The 17255-nt window shown below is 44.3% G+C and overlaps 1 protein-coding gene across 1 annotated transcript in view; it reads right to left on the bottom strand.

Annotated features, from left to right (window-relative positions):
* LOC124597374 (tubby-related protein 4) overlaps window positions 1-17255 on the bottom strand; it is a 500962-nt gene that overhangs the window by 105516 nt on the left and 378191 nt on the right. The gene's annotated exons all lie outside the window — the stretch shown is intronic.

Genomic DNA, 17255 nt, shown 5'->3' on the forward strand with positions numbered 1-17255 from the left:
CTCAATAAATTATTTACTATGGAGACTAAACAATATCAGTATTTTAGTCACAACTGTGTCCACTGCGAAACGAACGAGACTGATTTGCCGCTACATTGTCTGTTCTTAGTTGGATCACAATACCATTTTATTTTCGATTTTTCACTACTGCTCAGTATACTGTTCCTGACCAGTATGTCTGCCTAAAATAAAAATGTAATTAGCTGAGAGAATAAAAATTAAATTTAAATAAAGATGGTCAGTCAACCGACATACGCCCATAAAAAAAGACTGCTTCCGAAATACATTCTGAAACAAAGCAACGCGACGCACCAGGAAGGATTTATCTGAGTTGGGACGGAAACCGGTAGATCTGATGTACATATATAGACAAACAAATGATTACGATTTCAGAATAATTGGCTGATTTATTCACGAAAAAGAACTTCACAAAGTGAGAAAATCAGTAACGCGTTGTTCCATCTCCGGCCCTTATACAAGTAGTTAGTTGGCTTCCCATCGATTGGTGGAGTTGTTGGATGTCCTCCTGAGGGATGTCAAGCCGACTTTTGCCCAATTGGCGCGTTAAATAGTCTAAATCCCAAGCTGGTTGAAGTGCCCCGCCCATAATGCTGCAAAAGTTCTCAGTTGGGGAGGGATCCAACGGCCTTTCTGGCCAAGGTGTGGTTTGGTATGGACGAAGACAAGTAGTAGAAACTCTCGCCATGTGCGGGCAGGTATTATATTGCTGAAATGTAAGTCCAGGATGGCTTGCTACGAAGGGCAACAAAACGGGGCGCAGAATATCGTCGACGTTTCGCTGTGCTATAAGAGTGCCGACGGTGACCAAGGGAGCCAAGTGTGCCCAAAAGGGTCCTGCCATGAAAACAAATGGCACCCCAGACCATAATTCCTGACTGTCGTGTCATATGGCGGGCGACAGTTAGGTTGCTCTCCCACCACTTGCAAGGGAGTCTCCAAACACGACTTCGGCCTGGAATCTCATTGACTGGAGTAGAATAATCTTCAGTGATGAGTCCCACCCCGAACTGTGTCCGATGACTGCTTGTCTCCGTGTCCCAAGACCTGCCTTGTCCAGAAAGCCTGCCAGATCTCTACCGAACTGAAAACGTTTGGAGTATTACGGGCAGGTCCCTCCGACCAGCTTGCGATTTTGACGATCCAACATACCAGTTTGACAGAATCTGGTACGATATCCTTAATAAGGGCATCCAGCAAGTCCATCAATCACTGCCAAGCCGAATAACTGCTTGCATAAGCGCCAGAGCTGGGGCAACGCGTTATTGGCTTGCTCAATTTGTGAAGCTCTTTCTCTTAAATAAATCATCCAGTTTTCCTGAAATCGTAATCATTCGTTTGCATATGTAATCGCATCTACCGCATTCCTTCCCATTCGGATAATTCCTTCGAGATGCGTCTCTTCTTTTTTTGTCTTAGAGTGTATTTGGGAACCAGTGAGAATTTATGTAGCTCACACATTGTTAAAATATGGTGAGATGGCCTAGAATTAAGTTCATATTTTATTATAAAAGATGATAATGATGATTTGTTGGTCAGTGCCCTTGTTATAATAAACTGCTTCTCAATAAGATTGTCACATGGTGATTTAAAAATCATTATTCCGTACAAATAACAAGGTATCTGATTCCGGGAAAGTCAATGGCCCAAAAGCTAGCTTTTTATACTCCCATTTTTGTCGCTAAGTTCTCTGCGGGCTGCTGTTAATGAAGAAATTAGAAGATCTTGTAAACTGGTCTTGTACCTACTGCATTACACCATTGTGCTGGTTGGACAATTTGAATCTGCCGCTAGGCAGATGGCCTGAAGATTTTCACACCTCACTGCGTGCGAGGCATTTGGGAATTTTTAAGATTCACGGGAAAATACATGCTAAATTTATTTGGAAGCATATGAAATCCAGACATTAGGGATACTCCAACTGTGTAAGACTTATGCGGCACGTAAGATTCCTCTGATCACTAAGATTGGCTTTCTTGCATCCGAACCGGTTGAAAGACCGTTTGAGAAGTTATATGTGGATTCTGCAGGTCCCCTTCCATGAACTAGGGTAGCATTTAAGTATGTACAAGTTTTTATGGATGCTCTTTCCCAGTTTATGTGTTTTTTTTTTTTTTTTTTTTTGACGAAGGTGGCTACCACCCAGTCGGCGATAGAAGCCCTAGAAAAGATATTTAGTATATTCAGTATAAGATGTGTCTATTTAGTATAAGGTGTGTGAAATGGACTTGATAAAGAATTTCAGTGTCATTAGCAAGGTGGCCAATAAGATCACCTGTAAATTACTGTCTAGGTTCATGGAGGAGCTACAGATTTTGAAGTTTTTAACTCCAATTACATTATTGGTACACGACCCGGTTTGGGCCAGCAAAAGAAGATCCACCTTTCTCAAATAAAGCTGGTTCACAAGCAAATGAGATAAAATATAAGCAGTCCCTGGGAATATGGGGTAATGTATCGTTTTCTCTCTATCATTTTTGTTGTTCTGCTTTTGCTTGATCCAGAAATTTATTGTGTATATCATTCCAGAGTGATGAGAGTGTGTGTAGATACAGTTTTAGTTTTTAAATTTTCTCTTTTAACGCTAATGATGTGTTATTTTGGGAGTACGTCCTTTGGGGGCTTCGCATATAGTATGTAGTTATACAGACGAAAGTGGGAGAAGAGTATCTACCGGTTGCTCACACATTTTGGATCAGCTGCTTGGCTGATAGTCTGAAAGAAGGCTGAACTGCACCACCTAGTGGGAATCGTCAGTATGCAGAGCCCACACATTGGTGCAGCGTGTACAGACTAGGACAGAGTGAATCTAGTGAGTCTCGGCAGTGGTACGCACGGAGATATGACTTGTGGCTTGCGAAAAACAGACAGCTGTTTTGGAACCCGCCAACAGATGCTGTAGGACGAATTATCTTGAAACTCTCTGTAGCTGTGACACAAGAGTGGACAGCATGGATTGTGGCGATTGGTTACGAAATGTGGGAACGTTGTATGTTCAGCAGCAGTGAATTACAAGGTACTGTACAGTGACGGCACTCTCTTTTCTGTTGGCGTGAACTGCGATGGAATTGCATTTCGAATAACGGATGTTGACTGGTGTTATATTCATGCTATAAGAAGAGATCTATACAGGGTGGTCCATTGATAGTGACCAGGCCAAATATCTCACGAAATAAGCATCAAACGAAAAAACTACAAAGAACGAAACTCGTCTAGCTTGAAGGGGGAAACCAGATGGCACTATGGTTGGTCCGTTAGATGGCGCTGCCATAGGTCGAACGGATATCAACTGCGTTTTTAAAAATAGGAACCCTCATTTTTGATTACATATTCGTGTAGTACGTAAAGAAATATGAATGTTTTAGTTGGACCACTTTTTTCGCTTTGTGATATATGTAATAGTCACAAACGTATAAGTACGTGGTATCACGTAACATTCCCCCAGTGCGGGCAGCATTTGCTTTGTGATAGATTACCCGTGTTAAAAGGGACCGTTTACCAATTGCGGAAAAGGTCGATATCCTGATGATGTATGGCTATTGTGATCAAACTGCCCAAAGGGCGTATTGCGCAAGAGTCGGGAATCGCAAAAATGTCGGTGTTGAGAATGCTATATCAACATCGATTGCACCCGTACCATATTTCTATGCACCAGGAATTGCATGGCGACGACTTTGAACGTCGTGTACAGTTCTGCCACTGAGCACAAGAGAAATTACGGGACGATGACAGAATTTTTGCACGCGTTCTATTTAGCGACGAAGCGTCATTCACCAACAGCGGTAACATAAACCGGCATAATATGCACTATTGAGCAACGGACAATCCACAATGGCTGCGACAAGTGGAACAACCGCGACCTTGGCGGGTTAATGTATGGTGCGGCATTGTGGGAGGAAGTATAATTGGCCCCCATTTTATCGATGGCAATCTAAATGGTGCAATGTAAGATGATTTCCTACGTAATGTACTACCGATGTTAGTACAAGATGTTTCACTGCATGACAGAATGGCGATGTGCTTCCATCATGATGGATGTCCGGCACATAGCTCGCGTGCGGCTGAAGCGGTATTCATGACAGGTGGATTGGTCGTCGAAACACCATACCATGGCCCGCACGTTCACCGGATCTGACATCCCAGGATTTCTTTCTGTGGGGAAAGTTGAAGGTTATTTGCTATCATGATCCACCGACAACGCCTGACGACATGCGTCGGCGCATTGTCAATGCATGTGCGAACATTACGGAAGGCGAACTACTCGCTGTTGAGAGGAATGTCGTTACACGTATTGCCAAAAGCATTGAGGTCGATGGACATCATTTTGAGCATTTATTGCATTAATGTGGTATTTACAGGTAATCACACTGTAGCAGCATTCGTTCTCGGAAATGATAAGTTCACAAAGGTACATGTATCACATTGGAACAGCCGAAATAAAATATTCAAACGTACCTAAGTTCTGTATTTTAATTTAAAAAACCTACCTGTTGCCAACTGTTCGTCTAAAATTGTGAGGCATATGTTTGTGACTATTACAGCGCCATCTATCACAAAGCGAAAAAAGTGGTCCAACTATAACATTCATACTTGTTTACGTACTACTCGAATATGTAATAAAAATGGGGGTTCCTATTTAAAAAAACGCAGTTGATATCCGTTTGAGCTATGGCAGCGCCATCTAGCGGGCCAACCATAGCGCCATCTGGTTTGCCCCTTCAAGCTATACAAGTTTCGTTCTTCGTAGTTTTTTCGTTTGATACTTGATCAATGGAGACCCTGTATATTATCGTATTGATTTGTACTGCAAGATGTAATAATCAGTTCACTTCATCACCCAGCTGGAATACACACCGAGGAGACAAAAGTCATGGGATAGCGATATGCTCATATACAGATGGCGGTAGAATTGACTGCACATGACATAAAAGGGCAGTACTTTCGCAGAGCTGTCATTTTTACTCTGGTGATTCATGTGAAATGATGTCTGACGTAGCACGAAGAGAATTAACAGACTTTGAAAGTGAAATTGTTGTCGGAGCTACACAGATGGGACGTTCCATGTCGGAAATTGTTAGGAATTTCCATATTCCTATACACATAGTGTCAAGACTGTTCCAAGAATACCACGTATCAGTCATTACCTCTCACCACGGAGAACGCGATGGCCAATGGCCTTCACTTAATGATCAAGAGCAGCGGCATTTGCGTAGAGCTGTCAGTGGTAGCAGACAAGCAACACTGCTTGAAATAACAGCAGAAATCAAACGTGGGACGCGCGACGGATGTGTCTGTTTGGACAACGCGGAGAAATTCAGCGTTAATGGGCTGTGGCAGCAGACGACCGATGCAAGTGCCTTTGCTAACAGCACGACATCGCCTGCGGCTTCTCTTCTAGGGTCTTGATCAAATCTGTTGGACCCCACGTCACTGGAAAACCGTGGCCTCGTCAGATGAGTTCCGATTTCAGTTGGTTCGAGTGTGGCGCAGAAGCCACAAAGCCATGGACCAAAGATGTCAACAAGGCAATGTGCAAGCTTTGGTGGCTCAATAATGGTGTGGCCTGTGTGTACGTGGAATGGACCGGGTCCTCTGCTTCAATTTAACAGATGATTGAGAAGAAATAGTTATTTTCGGTTACTTGGAGACCATTCGTCATTAAGAGAGAAAGTATTAATTGCACAAAAGCGTGTAATCAGAATAATAACTGTTGCACACCCAAGATCACCTTGCAGACATTTAGTTAAGGATACTGACAGTACCTTCGCAATACATATATTCACTTATGAAATTTGTCATTAACAACCCATCCCAATTCAAAAATAACTGCGAAGTGCATAGATATAACACTAGAAGGAAGAATGATATTCACTATTCTGTATTAAATCTCACTTTGGCACGGAAAGGGGTGAATTATGCTGCCACAAAAACCTTTGGTCACTTGCCAAACAGTATTAAAAGTCTGACAGATAGCCAACCAAAATTTAAAAGCAAATTAAAAGAATTTCTAATGACAACTCCTTCCACTCAACAGATGAATTCTTAGATATGAAGTAGTAACTGTAAAAAAATTAATTATTTAATTAATTATTTTGTGTAAAGAAAACTTATGTTAGAGTCACACGTTCCACATCATTACGAAATGTCGTATTTATGATCTATGGAACGAGGATTAATGTATGTATGTATGTTAGCAGCCATTCATGGACTTCATGTTTCCAAACAACGGTGGAATTTTTATGGACAGTGCGCCATATCACTGGGCCACAATTGTTCGTGATTGGTTTGAAGAACATTCTGGCAATTCGACGGAATGATTTGGTCACACAAATCGCCCGATATGGGGCATAATGGAGAGGTCAGTTCACAGCAAAATCTTGCGCCGGCAATGCTTTCGCAATTCTGGATAACTACGGAGGCGACGTGGCTCTGCAGTGGACCTCCAACGACTTGTGGAGTCCATGCCACGTGGCGTTGCTGCGCTGTGCTGGTCGAAAGGAGGTCCGACACCGTATTAGGAGATTTCCCTTGACTTTTGCCACGTCAGTGTACAGTCGGCCCAAGAGCATTTTAGGCACCATCGCGATACTGTATTGTACTTTGAACCGCTAGTACGTCATTTGAGTTTAGGTACTTCCGGGCTAAGTTGCCGTGGTCGATCTGTAGAACTCCTTCTCCCTGACGTTTCGTTCTCAACTACGGAGAACATCTTCCAAGGTGAGTCGACGATTGGCTGCTAGGAGTTTTTTTTTGTTTTTTTGTTTTTTCCTTTATTGTAATTTTAAACACCTATACAGGCGGGCTGTCAGCAGCATAGTACGTTGCTCTTCAGCCTTAAGTGGAACAATAAACATGACAGAGAGATGATATATACAATACAAAAAACGGCGGGCGAAAAATGGAGATACAAAAAAAACAATAAACAAGAAGCTGTTCACGTTGGACGAAAAAAACACTAACACTTGGAGACACGGCGCACAAAACACGGAGAACGGCGATGGCACATGTGAACAGTTGAGTTGTAACTGCACGAAACACAAAACGATGCACACACACTAAACACTGATGGCGATGATCTCCGGCACGCGAATGTTCACTGAGCATGTATGAGTCCGGGGACCTGCCAAGAGAGGAGGTGGAGGAGGAGGAAGGGGAAATGGGAGAGGGGAGAGCAGAGATACCATGGGCAAAGGAGAGAGGGGGAGGGAGGAAGGGGGAGGGGAAGCCCGGGGGAGAGGGTAGGAGGGAGGGGGGAAAGGAAAGAGAAGGGGAAGGGGGGGAGGGAGGGTGCCTAAAGGAAAGGACACAGGAGGTTGGGGGGGGAGGATCAAAGTTGATAGGAGGGGTAGATGCGCCATATCACTGGGCCACAATTGTTCGTGATTGGTTTGAAGAACATTCTGGCAATTCGACGGAATGATTTGGTCACACATATCGCCCGATATGGGGCATAATGGAGAGGTCAGTTCACAGTAAAATCTTGCGCTGGCAACGCTTTCGCAATTCTGGATGACTACGGAGGCGACGTGGCTCTGCAGTGGACTTCCAACGACTTGTGGAGTCCATGCCACGTGGAGTTGCTGCGCTGCGCTGGTCGAAAGGAGGTCCGACACCGTATTAGGAGATTTCCCTTGACTTTTGCCACGTCAGTGTACAGTCGGCCCAAGAGCATTTTAGGCACCAACGCGATACTGTATTGTACTTTGAACCACTAGTACGTCATTTGAGTTTAGGTACTTAATGCTGCCTTGAATGAATTGTAACATGAACAAGCTATTGCGTCTTATTGATTGGCTGTGAGTGAGTGGGCTGTACGGCAAACAAAGGAAAGCCCTCATGGTAGTTTTAGCAGAGCTACTGTATGTCTGATTTAGTGAATTATTAGCTTAAGGGGATTTACTTGATAAGTCGCTCATGTGTAGGTCACATCAGCAGTGTGCGTCAGTCGTTGCTTTCTGTGAGGAGCTGATACTATTACTGTGTCATATTAAGACGAATTCTTTTGCAGATTCCATGTAACGTTCATCTGACTTGCCTTATTAAGAGATGGACTAACCTGGCCCACACCCCAAGCAATGTTTTGAATCTATTCTAATTGATTAATGTTGAACCACTGTTTGAGATGCAGAACCATGTTGAGATGCGTCCTTGTACTAAAAGATTTTTCACCGTTTAAGAGAAGGTAAAATTACCTTCTAATAAAATTTTTGAATTTTTCTTAAAAGAACAAAAATAATAATATTCAATAAAATTACTTTTCTTGTAATTTTGTCAGACTATTGTGTTTTTTTATTGAGAAGTAGCGGCTCCGGTCTCGTAAACTCACATATGGCCGGGAGAGCGGTGTGCTGACCACATGCCCCTCCATATCCGCATCCAGTGACACCTGTGTGCTGAGGGTGACACGGCGGCCGGTCGGTACCGTTGAGCCTTCATGGCCTGTTCAGGAGGAGTTTAGTTTAGTAGTTTAATTTATTGTGTTTTTATGGATATTATGTCCAAACTAAATTTTGGATTAATCAAAGAGTGCTTAATGCGCGATGAGTGTGAAAAATACAAATTGAGGTGTTGTTCTGTTCTTGGAAAATAAATGTATAATGTATGTGCAGTCTGTATGTGAACTGGCCGAGCTCATGACACAGTTCGAATTAATTGTATTGGTACATTGTTTTCGTGGTTGGTTAGTTCTATGCTTGGGTGTTATAGATATGAAAAAATGGTTCATTTAATTAATATTGATCATATTGATTATAAGTATAGAGTGAAGTGTCGAGTGAAAATTTGTACTAAGGCCAGGGATCGAATGCTGGCCCCTGCTTACTAGGCAGGTGTGTTAGCCACTAAGCCACTGTGGCACAGAACCTCACACAAGTGCGCGGATTACCCTAACACACCTCTCTCCTCGATACAAATTCTGACCACCGCCCAGTCTAATTTAAATGCCCTCTTACACACGGACAAAATTCTATTTGTGTGTAAGGGGGAATTTAGAGTAGACTGGGGCGGCAGTCAGAACTTGTATTGAGAAGGAAAGCGAGCCAGGGTAATCCGTGCAGTTGTCTGAACCGCTGTGCCACAGTGCCTTAGTGGCTAACACACCTGCCTAGTAAGCCGGAGACGTGCATTCGATTCCTGGCCTTGATACAAATTTTCACTCGACATTATCAGTAAACACTTCCGGGCTAAGTTGCCGTGGTCGATCTGTAGAACTCCTTCTCCCTGACGTTTCGTTCTCAACTACGGAGAACATCTTCTGAGGTGAGTCGACGATTGGCTGCTAGGAGTTTTTTTTTTTGTTTTTTTGTTTTTTCCTTTATTGTAATTTTAAACACCTATACAGGCGGGCTGTCAGCAGCATAGTACGTTGCTCTTCAGCCTTAAGTGGAACAATAAACATGACAGAGAGGTGATATATACAATACAAAAAACGGCGAGCAAAAATGGAGATACAAAAAAAACAATAAACAAGAAGCCGTTCACGTTGGACGAAAAAAACACTAACACTTGGAGACACGGCGCACAAAACACGGAGGACGGCGACGGCACATGTGAACAGTTGAGTTGTAACTGCACGAAACACAAAACGATGCACACACACTAAACACTGATGGCGATGATCTCCGGCACGCGAATGTTCACTGAGCGTGTATGAGTCCGGGGACCTGCCAAGAGAGGAGGTGGAGGAGGAGGAAGGGGAAATGGGAGAGGGGAGAGCAGAGATGCCATGGGCAAAGGAGAGAGGGGGAGGGAGGAAGGGGGAGGGGAAGCCCGGGGGAGAGGGTAGGAGGGAGGGGGGAAAGGAAAGAGAAGGGAAGGGAAAGGGGGGGAGGGAGGGTGCCTAAAGGAAAGGACACAGGAGGTGGGGGGGTTGGATCAAAGTTGATAGGAGGGGTAGATGCAGGGGAGGAGGACATCATCAGGAAGGGGGAGCTGGCGGAAGCCACCTTGGGAGAGGGTAAGGAGGGTTGAGAGATGGAGACCGGGTGGGTGGGACATGGGAATACAGGCACGGCAGCGGGCGGGGGTGGTTGAGGATCGGGGAGACGAGCGGGTGAGGAGGGTCGAGTTTACAGGAGGTGTACAGGATCCGTATCCTTTCAAGGAAAAGGAGGAGGTGGGGGAAGGGGATGAGATCATACAGGATCCGTGTGGGGGAGGGGAGACGGATGCGATAGGCGAGGCGGAGAGCATGGCGTTCAAGGATTTGGAGGGATTTAGAAAAGGGAGGGGGGGCGGAGATCCAAGCCGGATGGGCATAACAAAGGAGCTGCTAGGAGCTGGGGCCGCCGCTTATATAGAGATCGTAGGGGGGCGCCACCACACGTCACGTGGCGTCGATGTGCAGCTATCTCTGGCTATCGTCTGTTCTCTCGATTGCAGGCAATCGATTGTCACGTGATTGATGCAACATCGACCGCCATATCTTATCCAATTTTAATCCTTCTTCTTTACGATTAAAATTGTATTGATGTTTGTGGATTTCAATTGCCTCTCTATACATACGTGTATAATAGTGCGACGTCCTCGCTAGCACACTTGTTTCACCAAATTTTATTTCGTGATCTCCATCCTTAAAAACATGTTCCGCTACTGCCGATTTGTCGATATGTCCCAAGCGACAGTTTCTTTTGTGCTCCGTCAACCGTGTATTGATGCTTCTTTTTGTAGTTCCTATGTAAACCCTGCCACAACTACACGGAATTTTATATACCCCTGGGGTGGCTAGGGGGTGACGAGCATCTTTTGTTGGTCTTAGGCATTCACTAATTTTCTTAGTAGGTCTAAAAATGGTCTCTACCTGAAACTTGGCTAGTACTTTTCCAATTCGATCCGTGATATTGTAGATGAACGGAAGAAATACTTTTCCAGCTGATGGTTGTTGCTGTCTCCTATTTTTAGGCATTTTTTTATTTGGGTGCAGTGCTCGGTTAATCTCGTTTTTCGTATAACCATTACCTAAAAATAGGAGACAGCAACAACCATCAGCTGGAAAAGTATTTCTTCCGTTCATCCACAATATCATGGATCGAATTGGAATAGCCAAGTTTCAGGTAGAGACCATTTTTAGACCTACTAAGAAAATTAGTGAATGCCTAAGACCAACAAAAGATGCTCGTCACCCCCTAGCCACCCCAGGGGTATATAAAATTCCGTGTAGTTGTGGCAGGGTTTACATAGGAACTACAAAAAGAAGCATCAATACACGGTTGACGGAGCACAAAAGAAACTGTCGCTTGGGACATATCGACAAATCGGCAGTAGCGGAACATGTTTTTAAGGATGGAGATCACGAAATAAAATTTGGTGAAACAAGTGTGCTAGCGAGGACGTCGCACTATTATACACGTATGTATAGAGAGGCAATTGAAATCCACAAACATCAATACAATTTTAATCGTAAAGAAGAAGGATTAAAATTGGATAAGATATGGCGGTCGACGTTGCATCAATCACGTGACAATCGATTGCCTGCAATCGAGAGAACAGACGATAGCCAGAGATAGCTGCACATCGACGCCACGTGACGTGTGGTGGGGTCCCCCTACGATCTCTATATAAGCGGCGGCCCCAGCTCCTAGCAGCCAGTCGTCGACTGACCTCGGAAGATGTTCTCCGTAGTTGAGAACGAAACGTCAGGGAGAAGAAGTTCTACAGATCGACCACGGCAACTTAGCCCGGAAGTGTTTACTGATTAAGACGCCGGCCGTGAAAGCCTACATGGAATGATTTCACTCGACAGTTCAGTATATATAGATAAAATCGTATATCTATGAGACCAGTAAAGTCTCTGAAATTGTGTCATTTCATTATTATTGGTCCTTTTGTTAATTTCATCTGAACGTCCCTTCATTGCTGGTGTGTATGCAGGGTTGTCCCCTGCACAATTGGACCACCACACTTCCGCCTGTGTTTAGCGTGCCAGGTGCGGTCGCTGCCTCATCCACGCGGTTGTTTGTAAACAGACGAGACAAGGCACTGTGTACAGTGGAGCCGCCAGCAGGTGCCACAGCGTCCGGGGGCACCAGCATTGCCCCTGTGTGGCGTGTGAGCCGCAGCACGCAGCGCTTCGATGGGCGGGCACTACCTTACGACTGTTTAGTGACGTGTTCACGCGGTACCGTGCCGTATCCTTCCGCTAGCGGCTACGTAGGCCTGCGCTCCGCCCATAGGAGGCCAGACACGTCCCAGGGCTTCAAGCAGGCCGCACCAGAAGATCACCGTGCCGAGTCACCGCTCTCGCTGTGCGCACCTGTTGCTGACGCCACGCAGTACCTCCGCTTGCCGCTCCTAGGTGCCACGCCACGCTTCTCGTCATCCCACGTCATTGTCCGAGGCCAGACGGTCCGGAAGTACTGTCGTCTCAAAAACATAATCCGAGTACCAAGTTGGATCCTAAAGTCGATTTTCCTCAACTCCTCCTGCTCCGCCGCCTACAACGACTTGTGCGCTTCGAATCTCTGGCAGCATCTCGCATAGGCATTTGCTGTTTGTACTTTAGTTGTGTTGCCTTTCACCCACGAACATTGTATTTCAGTTCTGTCTTCGATGCTGATAATACACTAAAGAGCCAAAGGAATTGGTATACCTGCCTAATATCGATTAGGGCTCTCGGCGAGCACGCAGAAGTGCCGCAACACGTCGTGGCATGGACTCGACTAATGTCTGAAGTAGTGCTGGTTGGAATTGACACCATGAATCCTGCGGGGCTGTCCATAAATCCGTAAGAGTACGAGGTGGTGGAGATCTCTTCTGAACAACACGTTAAGTGGCCGTGCGGTTAAAGGCGCTGCAGTCTGGAACCGCAAGACCGCTACGGTCGCAGGTTCGAATCCTGCCTCGGGCATGGATGTTTGTGATGTCCTTAGGTTAGTTAGGTTAAACTAGTTCTAAGTTCTAGGGGATTAATGACCTCAGCAGTTGAGTCCCATAGTGCTCAGAGACATTTGAACCATTTTTTGAACAGCACGTTGTAAGGCATCCCCGATATGCGCTCAATGTTGGTGGCCAACGGAAGTGTTTAAACTCAGAAGAGTGTTCCTGGAGCCCCTCTGCAGCAATTCTGAACGTGTGTGGTATCGCATTGGTATGCTGTAATTGCCCAAGTACGTCGGAACGCGCAATGAACATGAATGGATGCAGCTGATCAGATAGGATGCTCAGATACGTGTCAGCTGTCATAATCGTATCTAGACGTATCAGGGGTCCCATATCACTCCAACTGCGCACGCCCCACACCATTACAGAGCCTCCACCATGTTCAACAGTCCCCTGCTGACAAGTAGGGTCCATTGACTCATGAGGCTGTCTCCATACCGGTATACGTCCATCCGCTCGATACAATTTTAAACGACCAGGCCACATGTTTCTAGTCATCAACAGTCTAATGTCGGTGTTGATGGGCCTAGGCTAGGTGTAAAGCTTTGTGTCGTGCAGTCATCAAAGGTACATAAAGATGTTATTTATTATAAATAATGTATTTGCATTATTGTTGCATAGGTCAACGACTGGAATGTTTGCGTAGTGGCCAGAAAACTTAACGTGACTCTTATCTATGCCAGAAAGTAAACATAAGTTACACATTGTGATTTCATTTATTGGAAAGTCCAGTAATGTAGTGAAGTATTTTATCTGCTATTAAATTGTGAATACTTTTTTAATTCGACTTGTATTTTATTGCTTACTGCACCACCCCAATATATTTTAAGAAAGTCTGACCAATGTAAGTTGAAACTGCAATTCAAGTACGTCCTCTCTGCGGGCTATGCCCAGTAAGTTCTCTTTTAGTTTTAATGTAATTTTAATATTTATTCTGTTGACTAAACAATACATGATTCTTTTATTAATATATAACAAGACTTTACATCAATTATGTGTTTCAGATGCTTAATAGTACCTCAATAGTGAAATTGTGCAGCAATGAAACATACAAGTATATTTTAATCTAAGGAACAACAACCAGGGCAGCAGATTATTGTCATTCAGAAAATAAAGAAGATCACATGTAGTGAAACAATTTCGAAATCTGAGCCATATCTAATGTCTCCATGTCATCACACATCACTTATTTTTATACTTAGTAAAGAGTCTCATGTCTGCAACTAGTGACGTTTAACTACTTTTCAGTCTCATAAGAGATTTTGGATAAGACTTAAGTGTCATAAAATAGGAACGGCAATTACAATCAAACCAGAAGGAGAGGCGTAATAATAATTTCTGTAGTTCTGTACACCAGCAAAAAGGAAAATTTTCACATTCAATTTATATCTGATTTCTGTTTCTATGTACATGTTGCGCTATCCACATTAATATCTTTGGGCGGTTTTTTGAAGAGCTTTTGCCGCGAGCACGTTATGATTTTTTGAGAAATTGAAATTATTTCAGTTTGCAAGTAACGAATATTTTGTGAAAAACAGTGCTTAAAAATACCAGCAGCCACTTAGTTTAGTAGGACTTCTCTACTCATATTTCAAATTTATATCTGATTTCTGTTTCTATGTACATGTTGCGCTATCCACATTAATATCTTTGGGCGGTTTTTTGAAGAGCTTTTGCCGCGAGCACGTTATGATTTTTTGAGAAATTGAAATTATTTCAGTTTGCAAGTAACGAATATTTTGTGAAAAACAGTGCTTAAAAATACCAGCAGCCACTTAGTTTAGTAGGACTTCTCTACTCATATTTCAAATTACTAGTTTCAGTACGTGCTGACAACCCATTTCTTGATCAGCTGCTGGTTTTTCTTTCTTCAGTGTTCTCTAGAAAAGGAAGATCACATAACATACGCTAAATAAAAGAAAGACAAAATATTTATGGAAACATTTTGTCGGATTTCGAGTATTTAAAGCTGACAAACACACAAATACAGGGTGTTTCAAAAATGACCGGTATATTTGAAACGGCAATAAAAACTAAACGAGCAGCGATAGAAATACACCGTTTGTTGCAATATGCTTGGGACAACAGTACATTTTCAGGCAGACAAACTTTCGAAATTACAGTAGTTACAATTTTCAACAACAGATGGCGCTGCAAGTGATGTGAAAGATATAGAAGACAATGCAGTCTGTGGGTGCGCCATTCTGTACGTCGTCTTTTTGCTGTAAGCGTGTGCTGTTCACAACGTCCAAGTGTGCTGTAGACAACATGGTTTATTCCTTAGAACAGAGGATTATTCTGGTGTTGGGATTCCACCGCCTAGAACACAGTGTTGTTGCAACAAGACAAAGTTTTCAACGGAGGTTTAATGTAACCAAAGGACCGACAAGCGATACAATAAAGGATCTGTTTGAAAAATTTCAACGGACTGGGAACGTGACGGATGAACGTGCTGGAAAGGTAGGGCGACCGCATAAGGCAACCACAGAGGGCAACGCGCACCTAGTGCGGCAGGTGATCCAACAGCGGCCTCGGATTCCCGTTCGCCGTGTTGCAGCTGCGGTCCAAATGTCGCCAACGTCCACGTATCGTCTCATGCGCCAGAGTTTACACTTCTATCCATACAAAATTCAAACGCGGCAACCCCTCAGCGCCGCTACCATTGCTGCACGAGTGACATTCGCCAACGATATAGTGCACAGGATTGATGACGGCGATATGCATGTGGGCAGCATTTGGTTTACTGACAAAGCTTATTTTTACCTGGACGGCTTCGTCAATAAACAGAACTGGCGCATATGGGGAACCGAAAAGCCCCATGATGCAGTCCCATCGTCCCTTCATCCTCAAAAAGTACTGGTCTGGGCCGCCATTTCTTCCAAAGAAATCATTGGCCCATTTTTCAGATCCGAAACGATTACTGCATCACGCTATCTGGACATTCTTCGTGAATTTGTGGCGGTACAAACTGCCTTAGACGACACTGCGAACACCTCGTGGTTTATGCAAGATGGTGCCCGGCCACATCGCACGGCCGACGTCTTTAATTTCCTGAATGAATATTTCGATGATCGTGTGATTGCTTTGGGCTATCCGAAACATACAGGAGGCGGCGTGGATTGGCCTCCCTATTCGCCAGACATGAACCCCTGTGACTTCTTTCTGTGGGGACACTTGAAAGACCAGGTGTACCGCCAGAATCCAGAAACAATTGAACAGCTGAAGCAGTACATCTCATCTGCATGTGAAGCCATTCCGCCAGACACGTTGTCAAAGGTTTCGGGTAATTTCATTCAGAGACTACGCCATATTATTGCTACGCATGTTGGATATGTGGAAAATATCGTACTATAGAGTTTCCCAGACCGTAGCGCCATCTGTTGTTGAAAATTGTAACTACTGAAATTTCGAAAGTTTGTCTGCCTGAAAATGTACTGTTGTCCCAAGCATATTGCAACAAACGGTGTATTTCTATCGCTGCTCGTTTAGTTTTTATTGCCGTTTTAAATATACCGGTCATTTTTGAAACACCCTGTACATAGTTTACTATTATTATTGTTACTACAACTAGTACTGCCACAACTGCTACCGCTGTTGTAATTACTCGTTGATATCGTGTTGATAATATTTGCAATGAGACAAAATTTGTGGGCCTCAAATATGTAAACTTCCTTCTCACGTAATAAATTTCGAGTATTTTCCTAGAGAGATTAAAATATGCTGTTGTTAGGCCACTGTGTAAGACTGTTGGCTTCACAGATCTCAATGCGCTGATCAGCCAGAACATTACGACCACCGACCCACTATCGATACAAACCCATCCAGGCGACAGGAGCGTCTCCTGGCCGAGAAATGACTGCTAGTCAGACACACACAAGGTGCATGTAGTATCGGTGAGAGTGCTGTCCGTGTGTAGAATGAGGAAGGTGTGCGATCTATCTCAGGCTGATCGAGGGCAGATTGTGATGGCCTGAAGGCTTGGATCGAGCATTTCGAAAACTGCACGGCTTGTGGGGTGTTAGAAGGAGTGTTGAGTGAGTGTCTTCAAAATGTGGCGAAACCAAGGCGAAACAACGTCCAGATGTCGTGGGGTTGGGCGTCCATCCCTCCTTACAGACGTCAGACGTCGCAGGCTGGGCAGACTGGTAAAACAGGACAGGAGGTGAACTGTGGAGGGACTATCATCAGACTTCAATGCTGGGCAGAGTACAAGTGTTTCTGAACACACAGTGCACCGAACATTCCAACAATGGACCTCCGCAGCCGACGAGCCATTCATGTGGCAATATTAACACCACGACGTCGCCAGCTACGACTGAAATGGGCACTTGACCATCGGTTCAAATGTTTCAAATGGCTCT

This window comes from Schistocerca americana, chromosome 1, assembly GCF_021461395.2.
Source record: "Schistocerca americana isolate TAMUIC-IGC-003095 chromosome 1, iqSchAmer2.1, whole genome shotgun sequence".
Lineage (NCBI taxonomy): Eukaryota > Metazoa > Arthropoda > Insecta > Orthoptera > Acrididae > Schistocerca > Schistocerca americana.